Source organism: Pongo abelii, chromosome 6, assembly GCF_028885655.2.
Source record: "Pongo abelii isolate AG06213 chromosome 6, NHGRI_mPonAbe1-v2.0_pri, whole genome shotgun sequence".
NCBI classification, from domain to species: Eukaryota; Metazoa; Chordata; class Mammalia; order Primates; family Hominidae; genus Pongo; species Pongo abelii.
Genome location: NC_071991.2, coordinates 74750828 through 74766354, shown reverse-complemented (window position 1 = coordinate 74766354; position 15527 = coordinate 74750828). Strand labels below are relative to the sequence as shown.

At 35.4% G+C, this 15527-nt stretch overlaps 1 long non-coding RNA gene across 2 annotated transcripts in view; it reads right to left on the bottom strand.

The window, feature by feature from the left end:
* Positions 1–15527, bottom strand: part of LOC129060386 (uncharacterized) — a 226064-nt gene that overhangs the window by 136629 nt on the left and 73908 nt on the right. For both annotated transcript variants that reach the window (XR_010140872.1, XR_010140873.1), the window contains exon 2: positions 12150–12245. This is a non-coding gene — a long non-coding RNA (uncharacterized LOC129060386). The remainder of the gene's footprint in view (positions 1–12149; positions 12246–15527) is intronic.

The following is a 15527-nucleotide window of genomic DNA, read 5'->3' as shown; positions in this document are numbered from 1 at the left end:
GAAAAATAGGAAATACCATATTGTCTAGGTATGTAGTAGGTTATACCGTCTAGGTTTACGTAAGTATGCTCTACAATGTTTGTACAATGATGAAATCCCCTAAAGATGCATTTCTCAAAATGTATCCCTATGATTAAACAAGACACAACTGTATTTAAAGCACTTGAAGATATTCAAACACTAACCAATTGGGAAAACATCTATTATTTTACCTCTAGATGAGTAGCTAAAATATGTGGAGTTTTCAAATTGTTTATCATTCGATAAGAGATAAAAACATAAGCAAATTACAAATGCAGTAAACCTGGGTAACAGGGTTATGGAGTACAGTTACCGAGTGTGCAGCCAGTCAAGGCTCTGGGAAGTATAGTAGCTAGTCAAAGTTTCAGATAGAATATAATTATATCCTCCATTGTCCTTCACTGAGCTCCATTGCACTGCAAAAATTTTGCACAAAATTTTAAATAAACAGATTATTTATTGTTTACTGTTGAGAATTCACATGTGAACAAGATGGTCAGGTGCCTGTCCCTCTGTAACTTCCATTCTACTGCATTTATATTTTGCCCTTATTAGTATCCAATAGATGCTACATATTTATTTTGACAAATATTGGATTGCAACCCACCTAAATGGTACAATGTCTTCTTTTCCAGCTACTGCAATAGCTTCTACAACCTTAGTGCTTAAAAAATATTTCCTCAATAAAGAAATTACCTCATTTCAGCAATAAAACTGCCCTGAAAGATAATTGTATTATTAAATATTATGTTTAAACAGAAAATCTAATTCTAAAATGAAGTCCCAAGATGCTAGAAAACTTGCCCAAAGTTACACACTTAGTACAAACTTTAGCTAGGAGTTTTGTTGAAATAATAGAGAGAGAATGAAAATACTCTGTAAATTCAAACACTAATGTGTCAACCTATATACAGTGCTCAGAAGAAACAGCAGTAGCAGCTTTCTGGTTTGTGCTTATAGCTGTAATTTGTTTTTCAAACAAACTCTGCAAGATGTCATCTTAGATTTCTATCATTATAAATTTATATACTGCTTTTATAACTAAGTGATGTTTAAATAAATTATCCTTAAAATAATAACTGATATATGTGTATACAAATCTTAAGGTTCATGAGAATGGCTTAATTCCTGTAGTAAATAAAGAAGTATTTTTATAAGTTTTTAAACCTATAAAAAATTTGAAGATGCATTATGTATTTAATTAATAATGCCACTGACCAACATGGTCCTAATATTTGCCTCAGTTTGACTAAACTTTACATAGGCTTATTCTTCACCTTAGGTTCTTACCTCCCTTTTCTCAGAGTGTTTCTTTTAGAAAACTTTAAATTGTAAATTATTTCTCTGGCCCTTTGAGATATAGATCTTTTTAAAAGCTTCCTGACAGTTTTATAACCGAGAAATTTTTTTTTCAAGGACCTGAGAGTCATGTCTTCGACATGTCATCATCAAAGAAGACAGCACCTCAATTTCCTATTTTCTGTGAGAGGGAAGGAGTTTAACTTCAATGGGTGTCTGGCTATGTCATAAAACTACATTTTGTCATAAAGATATAAGAGTTTCATTTTACCTTCACATAAAGCCAATGAGAAAACACAGATGGTGTGATAGTTAATATTGAGTGTCAACTTGATTGGATTAAAGGATGCAAAGTATTGTTCTTGGGTGTCTCTGTGAGGGTGTTGCCAAAGGAAACTAATATTTGAGTCAGTGTACTGGGAGAGGCAGACCCACCCTCAATCTGGGTGGGCACCATCTAATCAGCTGCCAGTGCAGCTAGAATAAAGCAAGAAAACATGGAAGGACTAGACTGGCTGAGTCTTCCAGGCTTCATCTTTCCCCCCTGCTGGATGTTTTCCTGCCCTGGAACATCAGACTCCAAGTTCTTCAGCTTTTGGACTCTTGGACTTACACCAGTGGTTTGCCAGGAGCTCTCAGCCTTCAGCCACTGACTGAAAGCTGCACTGTCTGCTTCCCTACTTTTGAGATTTTGGGACTCAGAATGGCTTCCTTGCTCCTCAGCTTGCAGACAGCCTATTGTGGGATTTCACCTTGTGATCATGAGTCAATACTCCTTAATACACTCCCCTTCATATACACATATATCCTATTAGTCCTGTCCCTCTAGAGAACCCTGACTAATACAGATGGCTTATGACTTTCCCCTAATGTCCTACAGGACTTTTGCACTAGCTTATCCCAGCACTTATAAAACTCTATCTTCTCTGCTTTAGTGACGTTGAGTTCAAACTTAGCTCTGGCCTTTCTCCCCTGCTGCAGTAGTCTTAAATAAAGCATTCCTCACCTGTTTCACTTTGTATAGTATAACTTTTATTTTGATGCCACACTTACAGAAAAAAAAATTGCATGGAGTATTGAGAAATAATATGTGTAAACAAAATACAAAACAGAGTTATCATAAAAATACCAACTCTGGGGCAAAATATAAATTTAGCATGGTCAAGTTTACAAATTATTGTCTGAGATAAGTGTCTAACAAAAGTAAGTTTTCCTCATTCAAAGGAACATACTCATAGACAAGAAAGACATTGAAGCTACCTATATAAAATCCATTAGTCTAATGATATTTTTAGAAATTGAAGAAAATTAAAAACTTCTAAAAAATGGCACTTGAGTTTAGAAGCATAGACAGATATTTTGTAATTACCAATTTCACAAAAAGAACCTGTAAGAGGAAGTTCAGTAGCCAAACCTAATCAACAATAGACGCAATGTATTTACAATAAAATGCTACATCCTCTTCTTTTTCCACCCTGGCAATTAAAAGAACAATAGAAAGAAGTCAAGCTATCTGTTGTAGAAAAATATAAATGAAAAAAATATCAAGAAGATTGACTACAGTAAGCACCAGAACATTCAGAAGATAAAGGAGAAAAATCAATCTGAATGTCTAAAACCAAGATTCAAATTAACATCAAGCTTGAAAAATACTTCTTTAAATTGATATAATATAATTTGAATATAAAAAATTTAAACACAAACTAAAAGTATTCACATCAAATTATCTCTGTTCTCATAGCTTAAACATAGCAAAACCCAATTTTAGATACTTAATCAATATGAAATTTTTGAAAAAGACATATCAACAAATTAAAATAGAATCTAACTTTTCATAAACTTAGAAGATAGTAGAAAATTAGGTAAGATACCACTTGTCCTAGGAAAAGAAAAATAATTAGCTTTCAGTGTCGGTATAGGAGATATAGAACACTTTTAAAGCTGTTCTCTATTGAGTTGAGAGAAGTATTTTTTTCTAAGAAACACAATACTAATATTTTCCCCAAGCCAGCCAATACTCTTAAATAATGAAAGTATTTACTAATTGTTGTAAAACTTAGATGTACCAGGAAATAATTTAACAAAAAAATACATTGTCACAGCAATAAATTTTATATTTGGAAACACTATTTGGCCTTAAAAATTCTCAAGTAAGAGTTAATAGCTACAAATTAGAATTAACTCTAGTAAAAGGCTACTACTGTTTCAATTACTTTTTACAAGTTTTGACTGTCAAGAAACAGAAACAAGAACTATGAAACAGAAAACATATCTGATACATTAACTTTCTATGTGATTTATACAGCACAGCAGAGCTCAGATAAATGTAACGAAATTCAATGATACAGTTAATTCAGTTCAGTGTTTATTTATCAAACTAATTATATGAAACTAAAAGTAGATATACACTAAAATAATTTTTAAATCACAGAACCATTTATTCAACAGGTGTTAAACTGGATCTAAATCTCTCTATATAAATTCTATTTACATGTCAAATTATTATAAAGAATTTACAACCCAGAAACTGCAAAATATACTTCTAATGAATCCTAGATACTAACAGAGTGCTCTCAAAGGCTTATTAATTCAACAAATAAACACAATCAAACAAAATGGCATTACAAGCATTGTCACTAAGGTATTCATTATATAGTCTCCATCACAACATGATTTAAATTCAATGATAGTTTTGTGTCAGAAATAAAAAGCTAATTTTTCATTTGCTTTTTTCCTTGCCTAGGGTAATATATGTCATTAGTTTCAATATTTAGTATCTTATCCATGCTTTTACTTTTTCTAGTAGCATGTAGTGCATCACCAGAAATCTTCATGCTGTTATCATAGACCTATTCATTCAACAGGTATGCTTTCCACTCAAGAGTCAATATAACACTCACAGTGAATAATGAAAACTCCACATTGGAAATTTGTAAATCTTGACTACAGAAAAACAAATAAAATTATAAATTTTTTAAGGAATATTTCTCCCAGAATAAATTTTAGGCTTTGAGGAAGCAGGAATAAATTCAATAATTTTGTTATATTTACATTGCCATCTAGATCCAGTAAAATCACTTATTCAATGGAAGTCAACATATTATATCATAGTCAGTACTTTTATTCCCTTACTAAAACTTCAGAATTACTATTAACATTTTAATAAAGTGCTAACCCATATAATCCCACACTTTATTTTTACCAATTTATAATTTTCTTTTCATTTGTATACACTGGCTGTTGATTATGAGATTGTAAAAAAAAAAAACCCTGCCTTTTGAAGTTTTAATGTTTAAATTTCTAGAACTTAGAAGCTATCTTTTTGTTCAGAATATAAGCAGATATGAATAAAATTTGAATGTAGAAACATATCAGCCCTATGCTGTATTTCATTTAAAATATGTAGCTTAGTTTGAAAACTGGCATGGACAATCACACAATTTTAAAGGAAAGCCTAGAAGTCATATTACCCAAACCATACAGTGAAAGACTCTTCCTCCATAAAATCCTGAAAGATCTTCTCTATTGTTTCTAAAACTTCCCATTGAGAGAAACCACTGCAATAAATTCCAGTTCACACTGCTGCAATCAATTTCAGTTTCTGATTGAACAGTTCTAATTATTAGGAAGCTTTTATTCATAGCAAGTCAAATAATATATGCTTCTATATAAAATTAGCCAGCCTTTTTCCTGGAACAATTTTTTTAACTATTTGAAGGTATTTGTGATATTTTCTTCATTCTACCTTTTCCATTCTGTAATTGGGCAAATTTGTTTTTTTAAAAATTAACATATAATTTTATGTTTATCCTTAAAGAAGTATATTATATTTCAAACTGTGAACAGTGACTATTCTTAATAGGTCATTAATAGAGGCAGACCTAAGTCAGGAGAAGTCACTTGAGGTAACACTATAGCGAGCAAGACAGAAACATTGATTAGTCCAAAATACAAAACTTACACCCTTGGTCAAAAGTCACTCCTTTAAACTGCTGAACATAAAACAAGACTATGACTGGAAAGGTTATAGATTTTGAAGTCAATTTTGGTATCCCTAGGTTAAAGGTGTCAAAACTCAGTCACAAATATTTGTGCTTATAGTCGCAATTTTTTGAAAATCAAGCTCCCATTCTTTGGTTAAAGTATTCTTATTTTACTTGAGAGAAGCAGTCAACTCTATTTTCTTTATTTCTTTCTATGTGCTTTAAAAACAGCTGAGTCTCAGGGAGGGCATGTGAGTGATGAATGGACAACTGGAGGATCCCACTTTCCCTGGGCACAGTAATAGTTTCAGCATTGGGCATGAGAACCAAACATGGAGAGAATCTGCAGATATTTGCTAATATTATACAGAGATATAATGCTTTTTTCCCCTTGACTTTAAACAAGAAACATATAACTTGGGCTACTGTTTCAAATGACAAAAACATTTTGAAGAAATTATAAATCTATGATAATGTGTAAAAATTATATAAATATGTAATTTGTGACATCAGTTACATAAAGTGAGGGTATGGTGCTGTAGAGGAGTAGAGTTTTTGTATGTAATTGAAGTTAAGTTGTTATCAGTTTAAAATAGGCTGTTATAACTTGAAGATGTTTTATGTAAATGCAATGGTTACAACAAAGAAAATATGTTTAAAATATACATGAGAGAAAATGAAAAGAAAATCAAAGCATATTGCTACAAAAAAATCAATGAAACACAAAGAAAGGTAGTGAGAAAGGAAAAGACAAAAATCTACGAGACAGACAATAAACAATTAAAAATGGAAACAGTAACTCCTTCCCTATCAGTAATTAATTTAAATCTAAATGGATTAAACTCCCCAATCAAAAGCCACAGATTGATAAATTTAAAAACAGGATTCAACTATATATTTTCTACAAGAGACTCATTTTAGATCCAAGGACACACATAGGCTGAAAGTGAAAGGATAAAAAAAGGTATTCTGTGAAAATGGTACATTACAATCAAATTGTCTGAAGTGACCAAATACCTTGAAAGAGGGTAGGAGTAACTATAATAATATCAGATAAAATCAGATTTTAATTTGAAAACTATTATAAGACATGAACAAGGATATTATATAATGATAAAAGGGTCCATTCACCAAGAAGATCTAACAATTATAAATATTTATGTACTAAACCAGAGCTCCTAAATATATAAAACAAACTTTGACAGAATTGAAGGAGAAATAGACAGCAACCCAATACTAATAGGAGACTTCAGTACACCACTTTCAATAATGGAAAGAACAACAACTGGAAAATCAACAAGGAAATAGGGACCTGAACAACATTATATACCAATTGAACCCGACAGATATGTACAGAACAATCCACCCAATAACAGCAAAGTATACATTCTTTTATAGTATACATAGAATATTTTCTAGGATAGACCACATGTAAGGACACAAAACAGGTCTTAATAAATACAAGAATACTGAAATCACACAAGTATCTTTTCCAATGACAATGAAATGAAACTAGAAATCAATAGTACAAGGAAACTGGAAAATCCGCAAATACATAAGAAAATTAACACACTCTTAAACAACCAGTGAGTCAAATAAGTAACAAGAAAATTTTAAAAACACCTTGAGACAAATGAAAATAAAAACACACCAAAATTAATGAGATCCAGTAAAGAGTACTAAGGAGAAGTTTATAGTTGGAAATGTAAATGTACACGTTTAAAAAAAAAATTACAGTCAATATCAATGATAAACATAGATGCAAAAATCCTCAACAAAATACTAGCAAACCATGTGTCTGTACATTAAAAGGATCATTCACCATGATCAAGAGGACTCTATTTCTAAAATGCAAGACTAGTGCAACATACATAAATTGATACATTTGATATATTAACAGAACAAAAAGGACAAAAACCATATGATCATCTCAACATATTTAGAAAAGGCATATGACAAAATTCAACGTTATTTCATGGTAAAAACTCTCAACAAAGTAGGTGCAAAAGAAACGGTCCTCAACACAATAAAGGCCATATATGACAAGCACACAGTCAAAATCTTAATGGTGAAGAGTCAAAGGCCATTCCTATGACATTGGAAACATGACAAAGATCAAGTTTAACATACTGAAATTCTTGGCCAGAACAGTTAAGCAAAAGAAAACTGAAAGGCATTCAAATAGAAAAGGAAGAAGTGAGATTGTCACAATTTGTTGATGACATAATCTTATATACAGAAAAACCTAAAGACTCCACCAACAATTGTAAGAACTAATAAATTGAGGAGGCAGAGCAAGATGACTGAATAGAAGCCTATACTGTTTGTCCCTGCTGCAGGAACACCAGACTTTTTTTTTTTTTTTTGAGACGGAGTCTCACTCTCTCGCCCAGGCTGGAGTGCAATGGCGCGATCTCAGCTCACTGCAACCTCTGCCTCCCGGGTTCATGCAATTCTCCTGCCTCAAACTCCCGAGTAGCTGGGATTACAGGAGCATGCCACCACGCCCAGCTAATTTTTTTGTATTTTTAGTAGAGACGGGGTTTCACTATGTTGGTCAGACTCGTCTAGAAATCCTGACCTTGTGATCTGCCTGCCTTGGCCTCCCAAAGTGCTGGGATTACAGGCGTGAGCCACCGCACCCGGCCAGGAACACCAAATTTTAACAACTATAAACAAAAAGCACCATCACAAGAACCAAAAATCACTTGAGCAATCACAGTACCTAGTTTTAACTTCACATCACTAAAAGAGACATTGAAGCACCAACTCTATCCTTCCCCGATCCCCAGGCTGAGACTGGGCACCTCAAAGAATCTGGGCACTTGGGAGAGGGAGAGCACAGCAATTGTGAGGCTTTGCATTGAATTCAGTGCTGCCCTGACATAGCTGAAAGCAGGACCAGGCTGTATTGAGCTGACGTCCACCCACCGTGGGAGCATTTGGACTGGCCCTAGCCAGAGGGGAATCATCCACCCCAATTGCTGGAGCTTGATTTCCAGGAAGCCTTGCCACCAAGGGCTAGATTATTCTCGGGCCCTAAGTAAACTTGAAGGGCAGTCTAGGCTACAAGGACTGTAATTCCTAAACGGGTTCTAATTCTGGGCTGGGAACATAGACAGTAGACTGGGTGGTGGTAGGGGCAGGGGAATGCATCCTAATGAGATACCAGTCAGGATGGTTAAGGGAGTGCTTGTGCCATCCCTTCCCCATCACCCAGCAGGTGCCACGCAAAGTGGAGAAATCTGTTCACTTGGAAAAGGGAGAGCACAGCAACTGGGGGACTTCACATTGAACTCAATGCTGCCCTGTCGCAATAGAGACCTGGCAGGATTCACTACCTGCTGACTAAAGAGCCTCTAGGCCCGGAATAGCCAACAATGATACCCAAGGAGTACACCACGGGCCTTGGGCTCTGAGATGTGCTAGCTCCATATGTATCCCAGCACAGCTGCAATGGCTACAGTGAAAGACTCCTTCTGTTTGAAAAAAGCGGTGGAAAAGTAAAGAAAACTCTGTCATGTACCTTAGGTACCAGTTCAGCCACAGTAGGGTAGAGCATCAAGCAGGCTCTTAGGGTACCTGAGTCCAGGCCTAGGCTTTTGGTCAGCATTTCTGGACCTGCCCTCGGCCAAAAGGGAGCCCACTGCCCTGAACGGTGAGTCCCGGGCCTGCCAGCATTCACCATAAGATGACTGAAGAGCTCTTGGTTTTAAGTGAACACTGGCAATGGCCTGGCAGAACCACCCATGGGTTAGTTGTGGTGGTAGCCACAAAGAGAGGTTCCACTGGCTCTGGAAAGGGAAAGGAAGAGAGGGAAGGACTTTGTCTTGTAGTTTGAATGCCAGCTTAGCTGCAATAGAATAGAGGCCAGGTAAATTTCTAAGGTTCTTGACTTCAATCCCTGGCACCCAGATAGCATCTCTGGACCCAAGCAGGACCTAGGGGAACTCACAGCCCTAAAGGGAGGGACATAAACCTGGCTGTTTGCCACCTGCTGATTGTAGAGCCCTAGGGTCTTGAGGGAACTTAAGTGGTAGCCAGGTAGTGATTACAGCAGGCCTTGGATGAGACCCATGCTGTGCTGGCTTCAGGTCTTATCCAGTGCAGTTCCAATGTTGGTGGCCACAGGGGTGCTTGTGTCCCCCTATCCCCAGTTCCAGGAAGTTGAACATAGAGACAGAGACTCTGTTTGGGAGAAAGTAAGGGAAAAGAAGAAGAGTCTCTGCCTCGTAGTCCAGAGAATTCTTCCAGATCTTATCAGAGACCACCAAGGTGGTACCTCTATGAGTCTGCAAGAACCACAGTGATGTTAGGGTATTGGGGCTCAAGTCCCTTTGAACACCTGGAAACCCTTCTTAGGAAAGGCAGGCACAAACAAGCCCAGACTATGAAGACTACAGTAAATGCCTAACTCTTCAATGCCCAGATGCAGACAAACAACCCTCCAGGAAAACATGACCTCAGCAATTGAACTAAATAAGGCACCAGGGACAAATACTGGAGAAACAAAGGTACATGACCTTTTAGACAGATAATTCAAAATAGCTGTATTGAGGAAACTCAAACAAATTCAAGATACCATAGAGAAGGAATTCAGGATTCTATCAGATAAATTTGACAAACAGATAGAATTAATAAAAAGGAATAAAGCAGAAACTCTGGTGTTGAAAAATGCAACCGTCACACTGAAGAATGCATCAGAGTCTCTTAATAGCAGAATTGATCAAGCAGAATAAAGAATTAATGAGCTTGAAGACAGGCTATTTGAAAATACACAGTCAGAGGAGACAAAAGGAAAAAATAATAAAAAACAATAAAACATGCCTACAAGATCTAGAAAATAGCCTCAAAAAGGGCAAATCTAAGAGTTATTGGCCTTAAACAGGAGGTAGAGAAAGAGATGGGGTAGAAAGTTTACTCAATGGGATATCGGAAAACTTCCCAAACCTAGAGAAAGATACCAATATTCAATTATGAAAAGATTATAGAACACCAAGCAGATTTAACCCAACAAAGACCACCTCAAGGCACTTAATAATCAGACTGCTAAAGGTCAAATATAAAGAAAGGATACTAAAAGCAGAAAGAGAAGAGAAACAAATAACATACAATGGAGCTCCAATATGTCTGGCAGCAGACTATTCAGTGGAAATCTTACAGGCCAGGAAAGAGTGGCATGACATATTTAACATGCAGAAGGAAAAAAACTTTTACCCTAGAATAGTGTATCTGATGAAAATATTCTTTAAGCATGAAGAAGAAATCAAGACCTTCTCAGAAAAACAAAAGCTGAGGGTTTTCATCAACACCAAACCTGTTTTACAAGAAATGCTAAAGGGAGTTCTTCAATCTGAAAGAAAAGTATGTTAGTGAGCAATAAGAAATCATCTGAAGTTACAAAACACACTAGTAATAGCACACAGAAAAAACACATGATATAATAAAACTTTAATTGTGGAATATTTTCATATGAATTATGCTTCTCTTACTGTACTTTTTTCTGCTTTTGTTAGATTTAGAGCTTTCTTTCTTTATTAGTCAGGGTTCTCCAGAGAAATAGAACAAATAAAGTATATATGTATGTGTGTATGTATGTGTGAGTGTATGTGTGTATAGATATATTGTATACACATATATAATATGTATATAATACATATGTGTATCTATATAATAGGATGTATATAGGATCCCCAATAGGATATGGATATATAAATATACACACATATATTTTTATATATATACACACACACAAACACATATACACATATATATGAAGAGATTTACTATACAAAATTCGCTCACACAATTATGGAGGCTGAGAATCCCACAATCTGTCTGCAAGCTGGAGACCCAGGAAAGCTGGTGGTATAATTCCAGGTTGGGTCCAAAGGCCTGAGAACCAAGGAGCCTATGGTGTAAATTTCAATACAAGTGAGGAAGTGAAGACTAATGTCCCAACTCAACAGGAAGGCAGGAGGCAAAAAGGAGAGAATTCTTCTCCTTCTCAACAAATTCGATGAAGTCCATCCACATTGGGGAGGACAATCTACTTTGCTGAGTCAACCAATTCTAATGCTAATCCCATCCAGAAACACCCTCACAGAAATACCTAGAATTAATGTTTAATCTGGACCCCACTGGCCCAGTCAAGCTGACATACAGAATTAACTACTTACACTTCCTTCTGAGATTGGTGACAGTTGTACTTGTTGGAGTCTTCCATTCTTTTTGAGCTGAATTTCCTTAAAAAAACTGCCATCTTAGTAACTGTATTTGTTTGAGAGGGTTGTCATATGAATTATCACAGACTGGGTAGCTCAGACAACAGAAATTTATTTTCTCACCATTCTGGAGGATTCAAGTCCAAGATCAAGGTGTCAGCAGGTTTGGTTTCTTCCATGGCTTGCAGAGGGCTACCTTCTCATTGTGCCCCTAAATGGTCATCCCTTTGTCTGTGTGTCCTTTTCTAATGAGGATATCGGTCATATTGGATTAGGACCCATCCTAATGACCCTGTTTTAACTTAATTTCCTTTAAAAGATCTATCACCAAATACAGTCAGATTTTGAGGTACTACAAGTTAGACCCTCAACATATAGGTTTGGGGGTAACATTATTCATCCCATGAAAGTAACATAGTTACATTTTCTCTTAAATTATGAAATCTAATTTGTCAGAGTCTTCAGGATCATATATCTGACTAAATCTTCTCTTTATAATATGTTGTATTTCCTTACCATTATATATTGAAATGATTATTTTCCACCAAAACTTACATATATCTTGCCATGTAGCACACCAAGTTCTTAAAGCAAAAATACATATATCTATACATTCACATACCTGCACACAGATCAGAGATCCTGGTACAGGTAGGTTTGTGTCCTGATGAAGCAGCCTTGTTGTTTGGGGTGGTACTCGAGGTTCATCATCTCATGTCTAGGAAATCAAGGATGTGGACACACAGAGAGTGAGGTTAGGAGTGGAAGTTTAATAGGTGAAAGAAAGAGAAGAGCTCTCTGCAGCAGAGAGGGGTCCCAGAGAAATGGGTTGCCAGTTCTGTGGTGAAATACAGGAGGTTTTATAGATGAGCTTGAGAAGGCAGTGTCTAATTTATATAGGGCACAAAAGATTGGCTACACCAGGTATACCATTTGCATAAGGCTCAAAAAGCTGGTTAGGACTCGGCATGCTATTTGTACAGGGTGTGAATTTCTGGCCACCCCCACCCTAGTCTTTTATTATGCAGATGGATTCTCTGCCTGGCCAGCAACATGTTGCCATTCCTTTACTATATATGTGGTAACAAAAAAAGGGAAGACGGACCCTCCACATTGGATATGCCTGACCCCCAGGTAGCCCTTTTCTATTGGCACAGCTGGCAGCATTTGCCCGTCCAAGCTCCCAGCTTGTTTCTCTACATTTGCAGCTCAACTTTTCAGGCTGCTCTTTGCTAAGAAAAAGATAATCTCTTGTGCTGCTTTTTTGTGAGAAGGGAAGCTTTGCTGAGGACTCTTTTACCCTCACTACCTGCCTAAATAATTTCTGTCTACCTCCTGTATCACTGAGTCTAGAAAAGAATCTTTATCCTCCCTTTATTGAATTATGTCTAAGTCTATGTGTATCTGTGTATATGTGTGACTTCTTATATATATTAATCTTATTTACTCACAGTATCTCAAAATTAGGTATAGTAAGGACTGATTCTTAATGTTACTATAGAATTAACATGTTTGAATGAAATTTTCTATTGGACAACTGTCTATTGACTAACGAAAATGTTTACTGGAATTGGTCAGTTGAGTTGGAAATCTCAGTTTGCAAGAGGTAGATAAAGAAAAAAGAAGTAGAAAATGGGTACAAAATTTTAGCCAAGAGCCTATATATGGAACCCAGAGACACACATGAAAATACAACTTAAATATTTCAATATGTTGTTAATATTAGACCATGGTATCTTAGCTCTGGGTTATAGAAATACTGCTGTTTCTTAAGTGTATATCCTCTCCTGAGTTTTATCAAATTATAAATATTTTATAAAAATTAATTATATAAAAAAGACCTAAGGTGCTTTGAGCTCCTCAGAAGAAATGCATAAAAGAAAACCAAGTAATTGTCATTATTATCATTATAATGCATTAAACATGTCAGATTACTTCAGAAAGGCCACTCATGGGATTGGAAGGATCAGTATTAGAGTTGGCAATATATTAAATCAATTAATATTAAAAAGAGGATATAAGAATCATTGCCCCTCAGGATATTGCCTTTCATTAATAAAATTACTAAATATAAGTATTAAAGCAGTACTCCATGCATATCAACAAACTCAAAGTTCTCAGATAACAAATAAAAGACTAAATTTGCCTTCAGGCACATATAGATTTGTCTTCACATAGAATACTTCACAACACAATAAAAGGATTCACAGCTCTAGACTTTCCATTTGACTTCTTAAATAATCCTATCAGCACCAACTGAATAATTACTAGAAATGATATAATACTACCTGAAATCAAATATATAAATTTGATAAGTATATAACTTTTTAATGTGTCTTTTTTGGTCTGAAAAAATATACAAACTGTCAAACTCAGAAATCTAACATTTAGCAAAATAAAACAAGTGTTTTAAATGCTTTTGGGTATACTTTTGATGCTACCCACTTCTGCATAGTCATCAGAGACACAAACTCTATGTAAAAAGATCTGTGTATTAATTTCAATAAGGCATTTTTTTTTTAAATAAAAGTACAGAGTTTATTTGGGCCAAGCTTGAGGATTGTAACCCAGGGGCATAGATTCAAGTTTCTCTGAATATACATTTTTATTAACAGTAGTCACCAGCAGATTTTTAAACAGAAAGAAGCAGTTTCTGAGTTGTTTACAAAGAATTTACATTAAATAACATATACTATTGATTGGCTATACATTGTTAAGCTATAGGGTTTGAGTTATAGTGCCCAGCATAGCATTATTAGGTTAATTTACAGCTACTTGTGGCAATAGCAGTTTCAAGGGATGAATACATAGTACACAGCTCAAAAGGTGCGGGGGCTGGGGGAGTAGGACTTGATTGTTATCTCATCATAAGGCCTCTCTGGGCCTGAAAATTTTAAAGGATTCACATGCCATGGATAAAGTTTTTTTTTTTTTTAAATGGAGTTTCGCTCACGTTGCCCAGGCTGGAGTGTGGCACAATCTCAGCTCACTGCAAACTCTGCCTCCCAGGTTCAAGCAATTCTCCTGCCTCAGCCTCCCAAGTAGCTGAGATTACAGGTACCCAACACCACGTCCAGCTAATTTTTGTGTTTTTAGTAGAGACAGGGTTACACCATGTTGGCCAGGCTGGTCTCAAACTCCTGACCTCAGGTGATCCACCCACCTCAGCCTCTCAAATTGCTGGGATTACAGGCATGAGCCACTGCACCCGGCCTTAAAAGTTGTTGTTTGTTTGTTTGTTTTTTCTCACACTGGACTTGGTGTTCATTCCATCATTCAGCTTTAACACATTTCTATCAAAATCAAATGAGAAATTGAGACTTATTTTTAAATGGAGCCCTCTCTACAAGATTCATTTCTCTTTCCTTTCCTTGCCAGTGAGACATTTCTGTGCCCCTAAAGAAGTAGGATCAATCAGGATTCAAATATGTTTACCGGCCCAATGTGTGCAAAAAGTTCAGCCAATTCAAATGTACTTGTAAATTCAAATATTTGAATTACTATAAATCTTGGACATGGCTAGATTATTATGTGTCAATAAAAATTTCAATTTGTTGTGGAGACTTCTAAATTACTACTCTTATGAAATGTGTGCATAAATGTTACAGTTCACTTTAAATATTACAACTAAACAAAAGCAATTTATTGCAGGTAGATTTACCTTAAAAGAAATACTAAAGGAAGTTCTTCAGGCTGAAAGCAAGTGACCTCAGCTGGTAATTTAAATCCATAAGACCAAAGAAAACTACTGGTAAAGGTAATTAGGAACAAAAATAAAAGTATACATGCTTAAGTTTCTTTCTTCTTATAACTGATTTAAAAAGTAATGGCATAAAATAATTATGTATACAACATAATGTTGGACTTATAACTTAAAGAATTGTAATATATGTGTAATATATTTACCAACATCAGCACAAACGAGATGTGTGGCAGCAAAGGTATATTAAGCTATGGAACTAATTAAATATAACAAAATAATAATGATAATGTGTCATTT